The sequence below is a fragment of the Rattus rattus genome, chromosome 18 (genome assembly GCF_011064425.1).
Source record: "Rattus rattus isolate New Zealand chromosome 18, Rrattus_CSIRO_v1, whole genome shotgun sequence".
In the NCBI taxonomy this organism is placed as follows: Eukaryota; Metazoa; Chordata; class Mammalia; order Rodentia; family Muridae; genus Rattus; species Rattus rattus.
In genome coordinates, this window is record NC_046171.1 from 2,382,786 (window position 1) to 2,403,077 (window position 20,292).

General features: G+C 44.9%; 1 protein-coding gene across 5 annotated transcripts in view; it reads right to left on the reverse strand.

Annotated features, from left to right (window-relative positions):
- Nucleotides 1–17,800: 17,800 nt before the first annotated feature.
- The window catches only part of Pde9a (phosphodiesterase 9A), a 93,403-nt gene continuing 90,911 nt past the window's right edge, over nt 17,801–20,292 (reverse strand). For 3 of the 5 annotated variants that reach the window (XM_032888474.1, XM_032888473.1, XM_032888477.1), the window contains one exon: nt 17,801–18,189. The gene's annotated coding sequence lies outside the window, so the exon portion shown is untranslated. The remainder of the gene's footprint in view (nt 18,190–20,292) is intronic. The other 2 variants (XM_032888475.1, XM_032888476.1) reach the window with 1 other exon arrangement.

Below are 20,292 nucleotides of genomic sequence, written 5' to 3' on the forward strand. Positions count from 1 at the left end.
CTTGAGTGGTCAAGCCAATCACAGGCCTCAACCAGTTAATGTCTCCAAGTAGTTTCTGAAAATCATTAAGTGTCCTTAATTTGCTTCTTTTGATTTGCACCTTTTGTGGCCTAATTCTTTGTACACTTATTTTATACCCTAGATAATTAATAGAATCCCGGCTTTGTATTGTCTCAGTGGCGATTCTGAATCCCCATCATTGTAATGTTTTTTTTACTTCATCAAACATTCTTTCCAGGATATTTATATCTGAATCAGACAATAAAATGTCATCCATGTAATGATAAATAATAGATTGGGGAAATTTTTTGCTAATTATATCTACTGGCTGCTGTACAAAATATTGACACAAGGTTGGGCTATTTAACATTCCTTGTGGAAGGACTTCCATTGATATCTTTTATGGGGACCTCTATTAAGGTAGGCAACTAAAAAGGCAAACCTTTCCTTATCGCCTTCATGTAGAGGAATAGTGAAAAAGCAATCTTTTAAGTCAATCACTATAATAGGCCACTCCCTAGGCAACAAAGAAGGCAGTGATCCCAGGCTGCATGGAACCCATCAGCTGAATAATCTTATTAATTGCTCTGAGATCTGTCAATACCCATTTGCCAGACTGTTTTTAATGACAAATACTGGAGAATTCCAAGGGCTGGTGGACTCCTCTATATGCTGAGCCTCCAGCTGCTCCTGGACTAGCTGCTCTAATGCCTGTAGTTTTTCTTTTGTCATGGACCACTGATCAATCCAGATGGGTTGGTCAGTCAGCCACCTTAGTGGCAAGGCTGTTGTTGTTTTAACAGCAGTGGCTCCTTGGGGTAGCACTAAATTGTCAGCCTCTGCTGTATCTTGCTTATGGACAGCTTGGACAGTCTCTAACTGTCCTTGATAACATTCCCTGACTAATTTAAAGTTTTTATTAGGAGTCTGATGAATTTTAAGGCCAGAACCTGAAACTGAGGGGATATTAATTTGAGTTTTCCACTGCTGTAGTAGATCTCTTCCCCATAAATTAATGGCTATATCAGCCACGTATGGCCTTAATTTTCCTACCTGACCTTCTGGTCCTATACATTTAAGCCACCTGATGCTTTGTTTTATTTGGGATAAAGTGCCAACACCTTGAAACTGCATATCCACTCCTTGAAGTGGCCAACTAATGGGCCAAGATTTTGGAGAGATGATGGTAACATCTGCTCCAGTGTCAACCATTCCTTCAATTTCGATATTATCTACCAGTATTTTTAGTTTTGGCCTTTGGTCCTCTATAGACGTTAGCCAAAATATTCGTTTTGAAGTCTTTTTGTTTAATCGTTCTGAGGAGGAGAACTCTCCCTGCCTGGTATTGGGGCCTGCGAGAGGCCCCCTTTGGGAGTTTTTTTGTCAGGATGCGTCCCATCTGTCTGTTGTTGCTGTACACTTCCTAGTCAAATGTCCATATCTGCCCACATCTTTGACACATTCTAGGAGGCACAGTCCCCCTTTTTTATCACTTTGGTTTTTATTACAGTAATATCTGAGATGGCCCTGCTCACCACAATTAAAACATTTGTAATCTTGGGTCGTCTCTAGCTGTCCAGTGGCAGCTTCTCCTATCACAGTAGTATCAGGAGAACAAGATCCAACATCAGCTGTATATCTAATCCACTCATCTATTGGTGCGGACCTCGCCTTTAGTGGTCTAATTACTTCCCTGCATTTGGTATTTGCATTTTCAAAGGCTAAAGACTCAATTATCGCCTTTCTTGCCGCTGAATCTGATACACTCCTTTCCACAGCTGAGGTAAGCCTTTGTAAAAAGTCAGGGAAGGTTTCTTTAGGACCTTGTATGACTTGAATGAATGTTTCAAGTCTTTTCCCTGATTCTGCGACTTTGTCCCAGGCCTTTAAGGCTGACAATCGACACCATGACAGAGTTTCTTCGTCATATATAGCCTGCACCTCTACTTCAGCAAAGCGGCCTTCACCAAGCAGTTGATCTGTGGAAATCTCTCTGCCCCTAGCTCTATTTTGTCTTGCTATCTCCCTCACTTCTTCTCTCCACCATGAAATCCATTGCAAATTTTCAGCAGGCTCTAGAATTGCTCTTACCATATCTTTCCAGTCTTGGGGATTACTCTTTTTTAATAGCCCAAGAAATTAAGATTTGTTTTACAAATGGCCGAATGCATTCCAAAATTAGTTACACTTTCCTTAAATTTCCTTAATTCTAATACATCCATGGGTTGCCATTCAAATTCTTCATAACCCTGTGGATGATCATCGTTTGGAGGCCTTTTGTTGCACACTAACTGGATAGACTAAAGTTTGTTTCCTAAAAACCTTAGGTTTTCTTTCCTTAATTTTATGTTGTGTCTCTACCTGATGTTTTTCTTTAGTTGTAATTTTAAATTCCTCTCTTAAAGTCTGTATCCGTGCTTCATATTTCTCTTTCTGTCTTTCCCCCTGTTCTTTGAGTTCCTGAATTCTCTGTTCAAGGTTTTGCTTCCACACTTTGAATTTTTTTTTATATTGTACTTCTAATAATTTGTTATCCATTATCTTTTGATTGATTAATTTTAAAAAGTTATTCTCTAAGTCTTGCTTCCAAACCTCATTACTTTCTCTCTGCTGTTCAGTATGATCTGTGAGCTGTTGTATGTTCTGTTCTAACATCCTTTCTAGTTCCTGTCTATCACTTTCATTTTCATCTTTCTGTCTCTTATTCTGATCTATAATTTTCTGTGTCTTCAATTCTAGTGTTCCTTCTAGGCTACATTGCCAAGATTTAATTTTCTCTTTCTGTTGTTCATGTTGTTCCATAATTACCTGTATCTTCTGTTCTAAGGCTAGAAATTTGCTATTTAGGGCTGTGTGCTGTTGTATGTTCTGTTCTAACATCCTTTCTAGTTCCTGTCTATCACTTTCTTTTTCATCTTTCTGTCTCTTATTCTGATCTATAATTTTCTGTGTCTTCAATTCTAGTGTTCCTTCTAGGCTATATTGCCAAGATTTAATTTTCTCTTTCTGTTGTTCATGTTGTTCCATAATTACCTGTATCTTCTGTTCTAAAGCTAGAAATTTGTTATTTAGGGCCCTGTCTTTTGAGAAGATATAGTAAATCAGAAGAATGAATATTGCAATACTGGTAAATGATAAAGTGTCTTTTTCCTCAAAATTCTCAACTGTCAGACCATTCAAAATATCATTCCATAAGGCCCAAAAGATATTCATTATGTTTCTCATCTTTAAGTATCATAAAGTTATATATCTCTCTTACATCAAAGTAGTATCTGATCTGAAGCCCCTTGTACCTTTTTCTCCCTCTGCTTTAGAATACGTGCAGTCCTCTCGATTCTTCGCTTAGACCCTCCAGACCCAGTCAATTCCCCAATCCACTAGTACTCCTGCCTATTCTGGGGTTGAGAGGAAGTAAACTTTTATCTCAGGTTAGTTGAGTTCTAACGGATTAGTTGGGCGCCATATGTTGTTGTAAATAAATAAAAAAAGTAAAAGTAAAAATGTATAAACGAAAACCGGGGGTGGAATGTTTTCCCTCAGGGTGTTTTTCCCTGCTAGGGTTCCACACCTCAGTGCCCCAGATATCTGCTGGATATCTTGGCATAAACTCCCCAGCTCCGAAAAAAAGAAAAAAGAAAAAAAAAATGCAGGAAGTCGGTGGAACGGAGCTACCTGTTTGAAAGGATCAATACGGGTCTTGCAGGGCTGAAAAGGAGAGGACCAAATGCTGACAATAGGAATGGAAGTGACTCTGTGGCAGCAAGGGTGTGACCAAGGGACCCGGCAACGCACCCATACCTGTAACACTGACAGCTTATGTGAGAGGGACCGACTGTTAGAACTGCTCACATTAGCAAATACATCTACCACAAGGTACTGATTTTATCAACTCCTTACACTGAAATGGAATCAGTGATGAAAAGGTATCATCACCGCTGCCTGGCTGTGGCATAAGCCTTTAATCCCAGCACTCAGGAGGCAGAGGCAGGCGGATCTCTGAGTTCAAGGCCACCCTAGTCCACATAGTGAATTCCAGGACAGTCAGACTGTGTAAGAGATGACTGTGTTTCAAAATAAATAAGTAAGTAAATACGCAATCTACTTCTTGGGGCTGGAGGCATGGCTCAGAGGTTAAGAGCACTGTCTGGTCTTCCAAAGAACTCAGGTTCAATTCCCGGGCACCCACACGGCAGCTCGCAACTGTCTGTAACTCCAGTTTCAGGGGACCTGACACCCTCACAGCAATGCACATAAAATAAAATGAAATAAATCATTAAAAGATCCCATCAACAGAAACACAGCTCCTACCTCAAGGGGAAGAGGAGACCGTTTATTCTGGAGTTAAACGTAAGTGGCCAAGACACAGGGACACAGACTAAGATTATTTACCCTGGACACTATATGTTCCAGTGTTGAGTCAGTTCCGTGACGTTTTTATAGCAACGGAACAGAGCAAAGCATAAATCAAGGCTCTTTAGAACACATTTGTGGGAATGTAAGGTGGGCAGGGGGTTCAGCAAAGCAGGGAACCCCTTCCATAGCCTCGGCACCATTTGAGGGCACTTTTAGCCTACAGGTGGGTAGAAGGCAGGGGTCTGTTTGCCCAGAAAGATTTACCTAATAGTCACCGGCTGTTATATCACACACAGAGGTGGCCAATACATGGCTCTGAGGAGGCTAAGATACCCTAGGATAATTTGGCTCTGCATCTGCAACATTCCAACTCCCTCAAATCAGAGGTGGCAATAACTGAATCAACTTTATAGAATCTTTATGTGGATGTGGCTTTTTTGGGGACCCTTAGTTCACAGTCCTCCTCTATCCTCCCCCACCACACCACTACCAAATGCCAATTCTTCAGTGGTTCCATTGGAAAAAAATTGTTTTTAAAGATTTATTTATTATGTGCAGTGTTCTGCCTGCATATATGTCTGTATGCCAGAAGAGGGCGCCAAGATCCCACTACAGATGGTTGTGAGCCGCTGTGTGGTTGCTGGGAATTGAACTCAGGACCTCTGGAAGAGCAGTCAGTGCTCTTAGCCACTGAGTCGTCTCTCCAGCCCAGTTCTATTAAAATTATTCCAGGCATTTGAAGAGAAACTGGCACCAATCTTTATCCCCTATTGCAAAACAAACAAACAAAATCAGAGGAGACAGAAGCCCTTCTTAATTACTATATGAAATGCTATTACTTCTAGATCAAATCAGAGAGACAAGAAATGTCCATGTAGGGGTTGGGGATTTAGCTCAGTGGTAGAGCACTTGCCTAGCAAGTGCAAGGCCCTGGGTTCGGTCCTCAGCTCCGGGGGAAAAAAAAAAAAAGTCCATGTAGAAATTCTTAAAGTACTGGCAAGTTGAGTTCAGTACATATATCACAAGGATGGACAATTATGACCAGCTGGAGTCTATTCTGGGCTGCAAGACATAGTTCAGTATTCAAAAGCTGACAAGGTAATCCATCACTCTGAACTCAGGAACACCGTTAGCAAATTTCCCAGGCAAAGTTTCTATTTTATGTGTGCGTATGTGTGTGTACTGGCTAGTTTGTGTGTCAACTTGACACAAGCTGGAGTTATCACAAAGAAAGGAGGCTCCCTTGAGGAAATGCCTCTGTGAGACCCAGCTGTAAGGCATTTTCTCAATTAGTGATCAAGGGGGAAGGACCCAGCCCATTGTGGGTGGTGCCATCCCTGGGCTGGTGGTCCTGGGTTCTATAAGAAAGCTAAGCAAGCCAGTAAGCAGCACCCCTCCATGGCCTCTGCATCAGCTCCTGCCTCCTGCCCTGTGTGAGTTCCAGTCCTGACTTCCTTTGGTGATGAACAGCCATGTGGAAGTGTGAGCTGAATAAACCCTTTCCTCCCCAACTTGCTTCTTGCTCATAATGTTTTGTGCAGGAATAAACCCTAAGTCAGTGTGTATGTACACATGTGTGTGTAGGCACAGGTAGAGGTCCAAGGTCAACTTTGGGTATTATTTTTCAGGCTTCTCTACCTTGCTTTTTGAGACAGGCTAATTTTTTCCGGAGGGGGGGGGACTTTTGTTTGTTTGTTTGTTTGTTTTATCAAGTTGGCCACACTACCTGGCCAGTGAGCTCCAGGGGTCATGCCTGTCTCTGTCTCCACACCACTGGAATTACAAACGTGTGACACCAAGCCTCCTTTTTATGTAGGTTCTGGGACTTGAACTCTGATCCCCGTGCTTGCTGGGTTAAAGAGGGAAAAACCATATGGTCATAGCAAGCAACACAGTAAAAGTGTTATAGACAAAATCAACCCAGGTCATGATCCAGATGCCCTGAAAAGTAGCGAGAGAAGGGAACATCCTTTTTTTTTTTTTTTTTTTTTTTTTTTTTTTTTTTTTTTGTTTTTTCTTTTTTTTTTCTTTATTTTTTTTGGATTGTTCTAGTAACCCTAATTTGCTTTCAATTTCTGTTGAATAGCCCATCTCTTTCGCTAAATCCCCAACCCCGAATAAATCTTTTTTTTTTTTTTTTTTTTCAGGGCTGGGACCGAACCCAGGGCCTTGCGCTTCCTAGGCAAGCGCTGTACCACTGAGCTAAATCCCCAACCCCGAATAAATCTTTAAATTAAAAAAAAAAAGAGTTCTCTTAGGTGGCTTCCTGTCTAAGCTGTTACTTTTTGAGGGAGTGGGGGAAGGATTGGGGGAGGGGGAGGGAGAACCCTTCCTTAAGTTGCTTTGCCATGGATTTTGTCAAGGCAGTGAGCTAGATAACCAGTACAATCACCCCCACTGGAAGTCCCAAAGACTCTACAAACCCTATGAAACAAGACAACATAACAAAAAAACAGAACGCCATCCCTTCCCCAAATGTGTCTGCTTAGTAAAGTCACAGGACACTGGAGAAACTGCACCAGTCAGTTATGTTTCTAGCAATGTGGACAACTGCCTTTATTAAGGCCTGGGTAAGTGTTACCTGTCTGGCCTGCCATTTGGTGCTCTTACTAATGGCATAAGGAAACGTTCTCAGAAAGCCGTTCCTAGAATGTTCTGGGCTTTATGCTTTGTTCTGTGATTGGTTCTTGGAAACCAATCACAACTGAAGTCAGTTAGGACTGCTTTGTTAGCCACAAGAAGCTTGGACCCGACCCAACCACTGGGCAGCACTTCCTGCACCCGATATGAACTTCATAGTATGAACTACCTCTGGGATGGATCCCAACATAAGAGAGACATATGCGCCAATACAAGAAACTAATTGGAATAAGGCTTCCAGTTTGAGCAGGGTCACGGAAAGTTTAAGATCCCAAGACCTCCCTGGAAGCGGAGGTCCACTTGGCAGAAAGAGACATGTAGGTGGGTAATTGACCGTTGGCAAGTAAAGACATGAGTGCTGTTAGACAAGGCAAGTCCCCTGCTTCATTTTGAATGTCCCAGTCAATGGGAGCGGGATAATGTGCTTAAGTAAACCTTCTGTTCCTAAATTCTGATGGGCGGGAATAACTTGGCACAGATTATTTGTGGGTTTCCGGCTTAAAAGCCCTGTAAGATCTTAACTCAACATTGCAGTCAGCTCCAGTTTCTGACCTACGGCCCCGATCCATCAGTCCTGGTTATGCTCAATAAAACTATCTCTGTCTGATCAGTTTTTGTGTGGTTTGGGAGACAACTCCTGCACTCCAACAGCCTTAAAGTTATATTAGCTTATTTAATAACTCGGGAAAAATAAATATTTAAGTATACACCAACAGAGCATGTCTGGATCAGAGGTTTCAAAGTTAGAAATAATAACGAAGACAAGAAACATTTAGACAAGGGTTGGGGATTTAGCTCAGTGGTAGAGCACTTGCCTAGCCCTGGGTTCGATCCTCAGCTTTGGGGGGGAGGGGATGACGACATATGAATTTAGATAAAGGCAGGGACATGCCTTGTTCCTGGGTTGGAAGATCCAGTATTGCAAAGATGTCGATTCACTCAAAATTGGAAATATACATTTAATTCAACGTCAACAAAATTTCATAAACACAGGAAAATAATTCTGAAATACAGGAAGACCACAATGGTCAATACTGATTATTCACTTGATATAGGGTCTAGAATCACCCGTGAGACAAGTCTCCCGGCTTGCCTGTGCTGGATTATATTATGTTCGTTGAGGTGGGAAGTAGGTGGCTCTGCTCCCTGAGCTGGGGCCTGGACCCATCAAAATGGAGAAAGTGAACTGAACAGTAGCAGCTGTCACTCTCTGCTCTCTGACTGCTTCTGCAGTTGTGACCAGCTGCCGCATGTTTTCCTTGTCTGGGACTCCTTACCGGACCAGTATAAAACTCCCCTTGTAGTGGGTATAAAACCTGAAGTTGCTCACCACTGCCCTCCCATGCGAGGGGTCTAGCGCCCTCTCCTGGCCTTCTTAGGCACTGCACTTATGTGGTGTGCAGACATCCATGCAGGCAAAACACCCTTCCTCAGTAAGGGTTTCTATGGCTACAATGAAACACCATGACCGAAAGCGACTTGGGGGAGGAAAGGGTTTGTTTGGCTTACACTTCCATCTCACTGTTTATCATAGAAGGAAGTCAGGACAGGAACTCAAACAGAGCAGGAACCTGGAGGCGGGAGCTGATGCAGAGGCCGTAGAGGGTGCTGCTCATTGACTTTTTCTACATGTCTTGCTCAGCTTGCTTCCTTATAGAGCCCAGGACCACCAACCTAGGCACCACCTACAATGCGCCCCCACTCATCAATCACTAATTAAGAAAATGCTCAGCTGGAGAGATGTTAAAAGCACTGACTGCTCTTCCAGAGGTCCTGAGTTCAATTCTCGGCGACCACATGGTGGCTCACAGCCATCTGTAATGGCAGCCAATGCCCTCTTCTGGTGCGTCTGAGGACAGCGACAGTGTACTCACATGCATAAAGAAAATGCCCTACAGGCCTGACTACAGTCCAATCTTTTTTTTTTTTTTTTTTTTTTTTTTTTTTTTTTTTTTTCGGAGCTGGGAACTGAACTCAGAACCTTTAAGCGCTTGCTAGGCAAGCGCTCTACCACTGATCTAAATCCCAACCCCAACTACAGTCCAATCTTATTGGGGGCATTATCTCAAGTGAAGCTCTCTTCTCTCTGAGGACCCTAACTCGGGTCAAATTGACATAAAACTAACCAGAACACACCCATACATGTAAAATATTTTAAAAAAAAGAGTCTTTTTAAAAAGAGCATAACAACTAAAAGCTTTTCAGAAAAAGAAAGTAACTGGGCTACCTAATTTAAAGAAAATTGTATTGCTACAAAAATTAAAGCTGTGTGATACTGATAATGGGGTAGGTAGAAGTCAATGGAAAAGAGAAAAATCCAGATACAGACGACCACAGGAATGCTCCATTGGCCTCTGAGAAAACAGGACTGGTCATTCCAGGAGGAAAAAGAAATTTTCTTTTCGACAGGGCTGCTTGGGGTAGCCCTTGCAGTCCTGGAAATCACTATCTGTAGACCAGACTGGTCTTGATTTTCGAGACCCGCCTGCCTCTGCCTCCTGAGTACTGGGTTTAAAGGCGTGCACCACCCCAGCCTGCTGAAAGACAGCTTTTAGAAGAAAGGTGCCAGAGCCACTAGATATCTTCAGGCACAAGCTGGACCTCAGCCTCTATGCGCAGGCTGACTCTGAAGGCAGCAGGGATTAAAACCTAAAACTATGAAACTTGAGGGGAAAAAAAGACATAGAAGAAATTCTCAGCATACAGGGGTTGGGAGATCATGCTTAGATTTGACAACAAGCTAGATGAAAGGCCTGCCCAAATTGTATGTCGGCAGAAATGCAAATATTTGCTACTTGGGAAAAAAAAAAAAAAAAAGATACTGCTTTAGCAGAGGTTCTCAACCTGTGGGTCATGGACCCTTTGAGGGTCAGGTAATCCTCTAACAGGCCTCACCTGAGAAATCAGAAAACGAAAACTTACATTACCATTCCTACCAGTAGCAAAATCATAGTTACAAAGTAGCAATGAAAATAATATTATGGTGGGGGGGGTCACCACAGTGTGAGGAACTGTATTAAAGGGTCATAGCATTAGGAAGGTTGAGAACAAGGTTTACAAGAGCAGAAGAAGTCTGGGAGCTGGGCACCTTTAAGTGCCCAGCATTTGGGAGGCAGAGGCAGGAGGATCCCTCTGAGTTCAAGGCTGGCCTGGTCTACAGAAGGATCCCTCTGAATTCAAAGCTGGTCTGGTCTACAGAGTAAATTCTGGGACAGTCAAAGAGAAACCATGCCTCAAAAAAACCTTTTGAGGAGAGAAAGAGAGAGAGAAAGAGAGAGAGAGAGAGAGGAGAGAGAGAAAGAGAGAGAGAGAGAGAGACAGAGAGAGAGACAGAGAGAGAGAGAAGAGAGAGAGAAAGAGAGAGAAAGAGAGAGAGAGAGAGAGAGAGAGAGAAGAGAGAGAGAAAGAGAGAGAGAAAGAGAGAGAGAAAGAGAGAGAGAGAGAAAGAGAGAGAGAGAGGAAGACAGAGAGAAAAGAGAAAAAAGGGAGAGAGGAGGGAAGAGGGAGGAGGGGAGAGGGAGGAGGGGTAGACTGGGGTAAGTACACGTGGAAATTGTGTCTTGTCCAGCAGCAAATGTGAGGCCCTGGGTTTGATCCTTGTCCTAGCTATGACCACACTGACCAGAAGCAGGAAGGGAAGGGATTATTTGACTTACACTTCCAGGTAACTCTCCGTCACTGAGGGAAGTCGGGGCCAGAACTCCAGGCAGGAGGTGAAGGAGAGACAGGCCATGGAGGAGTGCTCTCACTGACTTGTTCCTGATGGCTTCCTAAGCCTGGCCCACTGGCCCAGGTGTGGCAAAACCCACCGTGAGCCCAGCCCTCCCCCATCAGTCCTCAATCAAGAAAATGCCCACAGCTTCGCCCTCAGGCCACGCTAATAGAGGCAAGGTTGTTTTTTCCCAATCAAGAGTTCTTCCCAAATGATCCTAGTTTGTGTCAAATGGACAAAAAACCAACCAAACAAACCCCTCCAAACCAAAAAACCACAAAAACACAACTAGCCAGTGTCATCCACAGTGTCACACACCAATCACCCACTCGTTTATTTAACTAAAGGTTGGAAGGCGGCTTCACCTAGCTGAGGATTAGCCTTACTAAAACCTAACAAAGAAAGGCGAGAGGGTTCCTGCCGGCAGGTGTTTAAGTGCTTGCTATCTAAGCCCTAAGCCTGAAGGTCTGAGTTCAATCCCCAGAACACAGAGAGAAGCTGCTCCTGTTCATAATCCTGACGCTGAGGAGGCCTGAGACAGGCAGAGCCCTGGGGCTCTCCCTCTAACCTGCTGGCTAGCCAACTCGGAAAGTTCCAGGCCAAAGAAAGATTCTGTGTCAAAAAAATATCAAAGTGGGCAAGCTCCAGAGAAATGCCTGCGGAGATCTGTGTATGTGTTGGCTACATTTCTAGTTACATTTTTATCGCTCTGCTAAGACGCCCTGAACACCGCAACTTAGAAAAGAAAGCATTTAATCCTGCTAGTGGTCCAGAGAATTAGAGTCTGTGACAGGCAGGCAGGCAGGCAGGCAGGCAGGCAGGCAGGCAGGCAGGCAGGCAGGCATGGCACTGGAGTACATCTTGATCAACAACAAGGCAGAGGGAGCTAACTGGGAGTGGGTAGGGTTTTGTTTGTTTTTAAACCTCAAAGCTCACCCACAGGGCTATACCTTCTCTAACAAGGTCACTCCTAATTATTCAAAAACTGCTTCACCAACTGGGAACCAAATATTCAAATAGAGGAACCTGTGGGGGACATTCTCATTCAAACTATTGACATGCACATGTACATGGGGATATATAAACCCTGTCCCTGCTCATGGGGGGAGCAGGAGGAGGAAGAGGAGGGGAGGAGGAGGAGGAGGAGGAGGAGGAGGAGGAGGAGGAGGAGGCGGAGGAGGAGGTCAACTTAACAGAAAGTTCCCGCTTTCCTGGCGTCCCTTCCAGAGACATTGATCCACGAGTCACACAAAACACCTGCTGATTAATCACACAATTATCCCAGACAGCACAGGAAGGAGAGAGCAGACAGAGCGTCATTATGTCTTTCTGTTCTTGACTGTGGGGGTTCCTGCCCCCATGCCTTAGCTGTCATCCTGGGCTGTACCCTCAAACCGAGAACCAAAACATAACCCTTCCTTCCGTAAGTGGTTTTTGTCAAGCACTTTGTCCCAGCAATAAGAAAGGTGACAACCACAGATCTGATATCCTCTGCCAACCCCCAGGGATAGCCTGGGAATGATGCTGGGTACAAAAGCTAGCCCAAATATTCCTTATGGTTCTGAGGTACGGTCCATCATTATCATGACCGGAAGCATGGCAGCATGCAGGTAGGCATGGTGCTGGAGAGGAGGCTGAAGAGTTCTACATCAGGATCCTCAGGCAGCAGGAAGTGTGAGCTGCTGGGTCCAGCTTGAGCTTCTGAAACCTTAAGACCCACCCCCGCCAGTGACACACTTCCTTCAACAAGGCCACACCCACTCCAACAAAGCCATGCCTCCTGACAGTGCCACTCTCTATGAGCCTAGGGGGATTCTCATTCAGACCCCCACAAGCCCTTATTCCTCTGCAGGAGAGGCTGGCCTAGAGCTCTTGTGGCCAGTGCAGGTAGGAGTGGGTGGGAGGGGTCAGGTGCCTGGAAAATCAGCGTGAGATAATCCCTCTGGGTTTTTTTTTTTTTTTCCTTTTTCTTTTTTTGTTTTTCTTTTGAGCATGTTTGGTAAAGTAGGCAACATACCACTTGTCTTAGTTAGGGTTTTACTGCTGTGAACAGACACCATGACCAAGGCAACTCCCATAAAGGACATTTAATTGGGGCTGGCTTACAGGTTGAGAGGTTCAGTCCATTATCATCAAGGTGGGAGCATGGCAGTGTCTAGGCAGACGTTGGGCTGGAGGAGCTGAGAGTTCTACATCCTCATCTGAAGGAAGCTAGGAGAAGACTGGCTCTGGGAAGCTGGGATGAGGGTCTTATAGCCCACACCACAGTGACATACTTCCTCTAACAAGGCCACACCTATTCCGAAAAGGTCACAATCCCTAACAGTGTCGCTCCCTGGGCCAAGCATATACAAACTGTCACACCACTTTTAAAAATGATATTAAAACTTTATTATGTCATTTCCTCCTCCCTCTTACCCTTCCTATGTCTATCTGCCACCCCCTAGAAATATATGGTATTCTCTTCTTTAATCATATATATTACACATATACATCATATATATTATACACATACACATACAATACACAAACACACATATATCGTATACATACACACATATGTCACACACATACACATCATGTATATACACATACACATATATATCATACACATACACATATACATATATATCATATTCATACATATACATATATACATCATATAAATATACAGACACATACACATATGCATCATACACATTCATCATATACATATACACACATACATCATGTACATACACATATATCATATACATATACATACACATACACATAACATACATCATACAACACACACATATCATATATACATACACACATATATATCATATACATACACATATACATCATGTATATACACATATATATACATATATACCATATACATACACACATATACATCATATACATATAGACACATACACATATACATCATATACATACATGCATCATATACATATACACACATACATCATGTACATACAATATATCATATACATACACATACACACATATATATCATATACATACACATATACATCATATACACATATATATACATATATACCATATACATACACACATATACATCATATACATATAGACACATACACATATACATCATATACATACATATACACATATGCATCATATACATATACACACATACATCATGTACATACAATATATCATATACATACACATATATATCATATACATACACATAAACATAGACATCATACACATACGGATATATCATATACATAAACACATACATATATATTTACATGTACACACACATATACAGGAATAAACATGTAAGCACAAACTGCTGAGTATTGCCTGCATTCTGTTTCTTTTTTTTTTTTTTAAGATTTATTTTATTTATTATATATAAGTACACTGTAGCTGTCTTCAGATACACCAGAAGAGGGCATCGGATCTCTTTACAGATGGTTGTGAGCCACCATGTGGTTGCTGGGAATTGAACTCATGACCTCTGGAAGAACAGTCGGGTGTTCTTAACCACTGAGCCATCTCTCCAGCCCCTGCATTCTGTTTCTTAGTATTGACTAAAAACCAGCTGGGACTCATCCCTGAGGAAGATGAGTTTTTCCTGTCTCACCAGCTGCTAACTGCTTTGTGGCTCTTCCCTTAGGGCTGGGCCTGTGAGCCCCCTCCCCTACCCGAGGGCGATGTCAGATGTCAAGAGTTGTTCAGGTCCCGTTTAAGCAGCCATCTCCTGGGTGCTGTTTGTCTGTCCTCTTCAACAGCCCTTCTGGAACTTTCCAGAGTTCCTGGCTGACTCTGAGATGTGGGGTAGGTCACAGGGCAGCTCCAAAGACAGAGGCGGGAAGGAGCCCAGGTAGGACCCTTGCCCAGTAGCTTGGCCATTCCACATATCCTAGGCATGGCAGTGAGACCAAGAGGTCCTAGGATGCAGCTCAAACATCCCCCACAGTGCTCATGGGTGGATCTGGTACTAGGGGAAGCAGCACAGACAGGGAGTAGATCCATCAGTGACGTTGGTAGTGTGAAGTCTTCAGAATGGCCAGGACTTACAGCTTGGGGAGTAAAAATCCAGGATCTCAGCCCTGGGACAAGGTCGAGTCACCTTAGAGTACACTGAAGGACAATAAAACCAGGAACGGGAGAGGGGCCCGTGAGATGGGATGAAGCTGGGTCAAAGTTTCCAGCAGAGTGATCAGGAAAAGCCTGACATCAGATATTGATGGAGAGAGTGCAGACAGAACACCCATCCCTTGGTGGTGATGACCACATCCTGTCCCCACCTAGGACGAGCTCCTTTATCCAGCCAAGAAGAGGATGTGAGGAGATCCAGGCTTGGTTCTGATGATGGGGTGTCCTGGGTTAACTGTGTAGCATTGAGTTCCAGTTCCTATTTAAAGCAGGGAATGAGGCCCGGGAGAGGGACAGAGAGATGAGGAAGAGAGAGAGGGAGGAAAGGGGAGACGGAGGCAGAAGCAGCCCAGGGGAGCAGTCGCTTGGAGTTGCCCAGAAACATTTTTTAAATCTGGAGCCTCACGTATGAAATTGACCTTTGACCCTGAATCTGGAACTCTGGGAGTGAACTTTCTGGGGGAGAGGAGCCTGAAGCTGCATAGAGGGAGACCAACAGAGGTGGAAAGGTGAAAACAACGTTGTCACCCTTGGCTGGGTGCTCACTGCCCCTATACAACATGTGGGGATAGCGCACAGCAGACAGGCTTCCTCCCAGGTCCCAGGCCGGGAGTCAGATGTCTGGGTGGTCTGGTGCAGCAGGCTCTTTAGGGGCAGGACTGGCTCTGTCTTCCCCCAGGGTGAAGAACACGTAGGACTCTGGTCTCTTTTGCCAAGGTGCTAAACTCAATCATTGGGCTCCATACCCATGACCTCTTAGGACCACGTTCAGGGCACCATAGCATCCCAGACCGTCGGTTATGAAAATATATTAATAACCACAGGGTTCAGAAAATAAAGAGCCCCTACGATCGATAAAGGTGGTCCCAAGAGGAAAATGAGCAGAGGTTTGGTTTCACAGAAGAGAAGCTATATGGCCAGTGAGCAAACAAAAAGCTTCCAGTTTAAAAAACAAAATAGAAAAGGCTCTGACCTCATGGGCCTTGAGATATGCAAATTAAGGGGGTGGGGCATCCTCCTTCATAAGGCATGCTGGGAAGCCAAAGCATATGACTGAAGACTATGGGGAAGGGTGGCTCACTGGCCATTAGCAATATGCAAATTAAGGGGGTGGGGCATTCTCCATAAGGCATGATGGGAAGCCAAAACATATGACTGAAGACTATGGTGAAGGGTGGCCAGAGTCCTGCACCCAAGAAGCCGGAGACTAATTTATCTGAGAAGTAAGCAGGGGCGGCTCAAAAAGAGCTCTGTTGTGACATAATTAGAGTCTGGTGATGCTGGAGAATAGTTAGCACCGTAAGTTTGTTAGTTGGGTGGTTTAGGAGTTGCTTGTGCCGAGAGGTTAGGTTGCTAAAGCAACATGGGCAAGTTGTAAGTCATTTGAAGGCCTCTTGAGTGACCTCCCATTAAGTCTCCAGTCTTTGCCCGTCTTGGTGTGGATGGGGATTCATGTTCACAGCTCATGCGGCTCTGGGATCTTGCGAGACTCCTAAGTAGTAAAGTCTAAGAACAGAAGCCAGGTGGTCCTGTCCCCAGGCTGATGCCCAGGTCCACTAGTCTTCTGCATTCTCCCTATCAGATCAGAGACAGTGACTTTCCCAGGGGCCACTCACTCCAGACATGGCCCCTCCCCCTACTCCATTCATTTCCAGCTGTGGACACTAGGTGTCTCCCAGGACTACCAGAAACCAGGGCTCAGGAGTCTCCTAGGGTGGTCAATGCAAGACTCAGAACTCAGGATCCCAGGTCCGGGAGTCAGGGGTCGGGGGTGGGGGGGGGGGGTCAGGGGGTGGGGGGTCGGGGGGGGGGTGGGGGGCGGTGGGGGGAGGCCTTGATGGTAAGGTGTGAAAGACAGATGGAACTGAGAGTCTTTTTCCAGTCAGCATAGCAGGTGACTGTCCTGTCCTGTAGGATGACAGGGGGCCTCTGAAGTTCCTCTGGATTAAGGTGACAAAAGCAAAACCAAAAAGAGGTGATGGGGGGGCTGAACTGAGTGGGTCAAAGGAGAGGAGAGCAGCTGCTGTGGTAGGAGGCTGAGGGGCTGAGGTGGAGGGCTTGAAATTCAAAGGCCAGCCTGGGCTATGTGGAAAGTTTGAGGTTGGCCTTGGCAACATGGTGAAGAAAAACACACACACACACACACACACACACACACACACACACACACACACACACACGGCATGTGTGTGCATACCCTACAGAGAGAGGACAGAGAGAGAGAAAGACAAAGAGACAGAGACAGACAGAGGCAGAAGGACAGAGAGACAGAGACAGATAGAGAGACAGAGGCAGAGAGACAGATAGAATCACTATACCCCCCAATGAATTATTCAAAGACGAGAAGTAACATTCTAGAACTCACCCAGAGGGATAGGTGCTTCAAGAGAAGCCAATCCAGGATGTAAGGGTCCCAACAGTAGACCAACTCCTCGTGAGGTGACCTCTCCGGTGGTCCTCTGGCTCCCCCAGGGGAGTAGCACTGGCCCCGTATCCCCATTAGATGGCCAGCAGCTTCTTCATACTCCTTGTAAATTGAGAATTCAGAGTCCAGGTGCATGAGAGAACAAGGGGACCACATAAGCAGGGTGTGTGTGACCGCTTCTTTGTGACCTGTAGGAGCTGGGTTCCCTGAACAGTCACCATGGGACTTGGAGTGTCTCCACTGTCTGCCTTCCAAAAATGAAAGACAGGGCATCTCTTCTTTTAGGACAGAGTCCTGCTGAGAATTTGAGGGGTGAATTTCAATTCCCTGTGGGCATTCAGCAGCTGTCACTGTCTATGGGGTCGGGGGGGATCTGTCTCCCACATTACCACTCTGGTACATAGTGCCTGCCTCACTCTGTGACTTCTGTACACATCACTGACACCTTCCTTCTGTCCATAAACACAGGACACGCGCACATCCTGAGTGTCCCCCTCTGTTCATAAACACAGGACACACGCACGCCTCTGTACTTGGGCACCGTTCTGACATTTAATGTGGAATTTACATGGACCCTCATATCACATCCCACGGTTCAACCGCACGAAGATACGTCCAAGAGAAAACCAGAGTCCTTGGAAGCCCGAGTCTAAAACCCAAAGGGAAAAAAAAATACAGACCCATTTCTGTATAAGAATATATTATTTAAAAGACAGTTTAAAAATAAAAATTCTGTACAGCGTCATGAATTCCTGTTTTTATATCAGTGAACAAAATGGTTCTTAGAAAACATGGTCTGTGGCAGGTCATCTGGGGGTCGTCTGGGCGCGACCGTCCTTGTGTGGAAGATCCTGGGAAGCCCCTCTTGGCTCTGTCCACTCAGAGGCTGCAGTTCATCGGCTCTAACTGGTACAGTCTGCTGGAAAAAGGAGGAAGATGGCATGTTTTTCTCTGTGGGGCCTGGAGATGGCACAGCCACAGGACCAAGTGGGGATTTGAGATGGTGATAGAATACATTCGATAAGAAAGCAGTAAGACCTGGGCCAGGAGTGCTAGGAGCCAGCACAGCTCTTGCAGAGGACGCAAGTTCAAGTCCCAGCAGGTACAACTACCTGTAACTTCAGACCCAGGGTATACAATGCCCTCTTGTGTTCTGTATGGACACCTGCACTCATGTGCTCGCACACACACACACACACACACACACACACACACACACACACACACACAAAACACAGATGTGTGTGTAATTAAAAATAAAATAAAATCTTTGCAACCCCATAAGAACAACAACAATATCAACCAACCAGACTCCCCCAGAGCTTCCAGAGACTAAACCATCATCCCAAGAGAGCACAGGGATGGACCTATGGCTCCATCTGCATATGTAACAGAGGATGGGCCTTGTTAGGCATCAATGGGAGGAGAGGCCCTTGGTCCTATGAAGGCTTGATGCCCCAGTGTAGGGGAATACCAGGGCGGGGACGTGGGAGGGAGTGGGTGGATGGGTCGGGGAGCACCCTCGTAGAAGCAGGTGGAGATAGCAGGTTTCTGGAGGGGAAACTGGGAAAGGAGATAACAGTAGAAATGTAAATAAAGGGGTTGGGGATTTAGCTTAGTGGTAGAGCGCTTGCCTAGCAAGCACAAGGCCCTGGGTTCAGTCCCCAGCTCTGAAAAAAAGAAAAGAAAAAAAAAATGCAAATTTAAAAAAATCCAATAAAAATTTTAAAAAATGAAATAAAATCAGTCTTTCTTTCTCTCTCTCTCTCTCTCTCTCTCTCTCTCTCTCTCTCTCTCTCTCTCTCTCTTTCTTCCTTCCTTCCTTCCTTCCTTCCTTTCAACAGAAGTAAGGCTGGAGAGGTATTCAGTAGTTAAGAGCACTGCTAGTCTTCCAGAGGACTTTGGTTTAATTCCCAGCATCCACATGGTGGTTCACAACTGTAACTTTGGTTCCAAGTGATCCAGTACACTCCTCTGGCCTCCATAGGCACCAGACATACCAGTAGTACACAGACACACAAGCAGACAAATACACACACACCAGAGAGAGAGAGAGAGAGAGAGAGAGAGAGAGAGAGAGAGAGAGAGAGAGAGAGAGAGAAAGGCACAGGGGGCTACTAACTGAAGAATGAAAGGGAACCATCTAGACAGGAGAAGTGGAGGGGCAGGGGCAGGTACAGACGGACGAGGGATCGAAGGGGCGAGAAGGGAGAACAGATTCCATCCGTTGCTGTAAAATTATAAAAAATAAAATGCTGTCTTTTACCCAGCACTAGATCCAGCACCGTAGTACCCCAGTCAGCAAAGCGTCTCACCCACTCTGCTCCATCCCATATCACACTGTGGATGCTTCTCTCTGCGCCTGGCAGCAATCTCTCTACCCATCTAGTTCCCAAGGCAGGTTGCCACCATGCCAGACATACACATCCCAATTCCATGGTGGTCTAGGGTCCCCAGCCACCGCATACTCTCTTAAAGTTAAATCACCACATGAAAGAACACACAACACAATAACCTCTGATCCAACTGATAAGATATAATTGCCCACCTAAACACATGTTTGAAGACATCAGGGTGAAAACCATGACTTTGTATATGACGTAAAAGAATGAGGTAGGGGCTGGGAGATGGCGTAACAGTTAAGAACAGGGGCTGGAGAGATGGCTCAGCGGTTAAGAGCACCGACTGCTCTTCCAGAGGTCCTGAGTTCAATTCCCAGCAACCACATGGTGGCTCACAACCATCTGTAATGGGATCTGATGCCTCTTCTGGTGTGTCTGAAGACAGAGACAGTGTACTTATATACATAAAATAAAATCTTTTAAAAAAAATAAAAAAACAGTTAAGAACAGTGGCTGCTTTTGGGTTCAGTTCCCAGTACCCACGTGACAGTCCACCGTCACCTGTAACTCCATTTCCAGGGGATCTGAGGCCCTCTTTTGGCCTCTATGGACTCTTGAACATACATGATGCCCAACCTCAGAGAGGCAAACACATGTACACACAAATAAAATAAATTGAA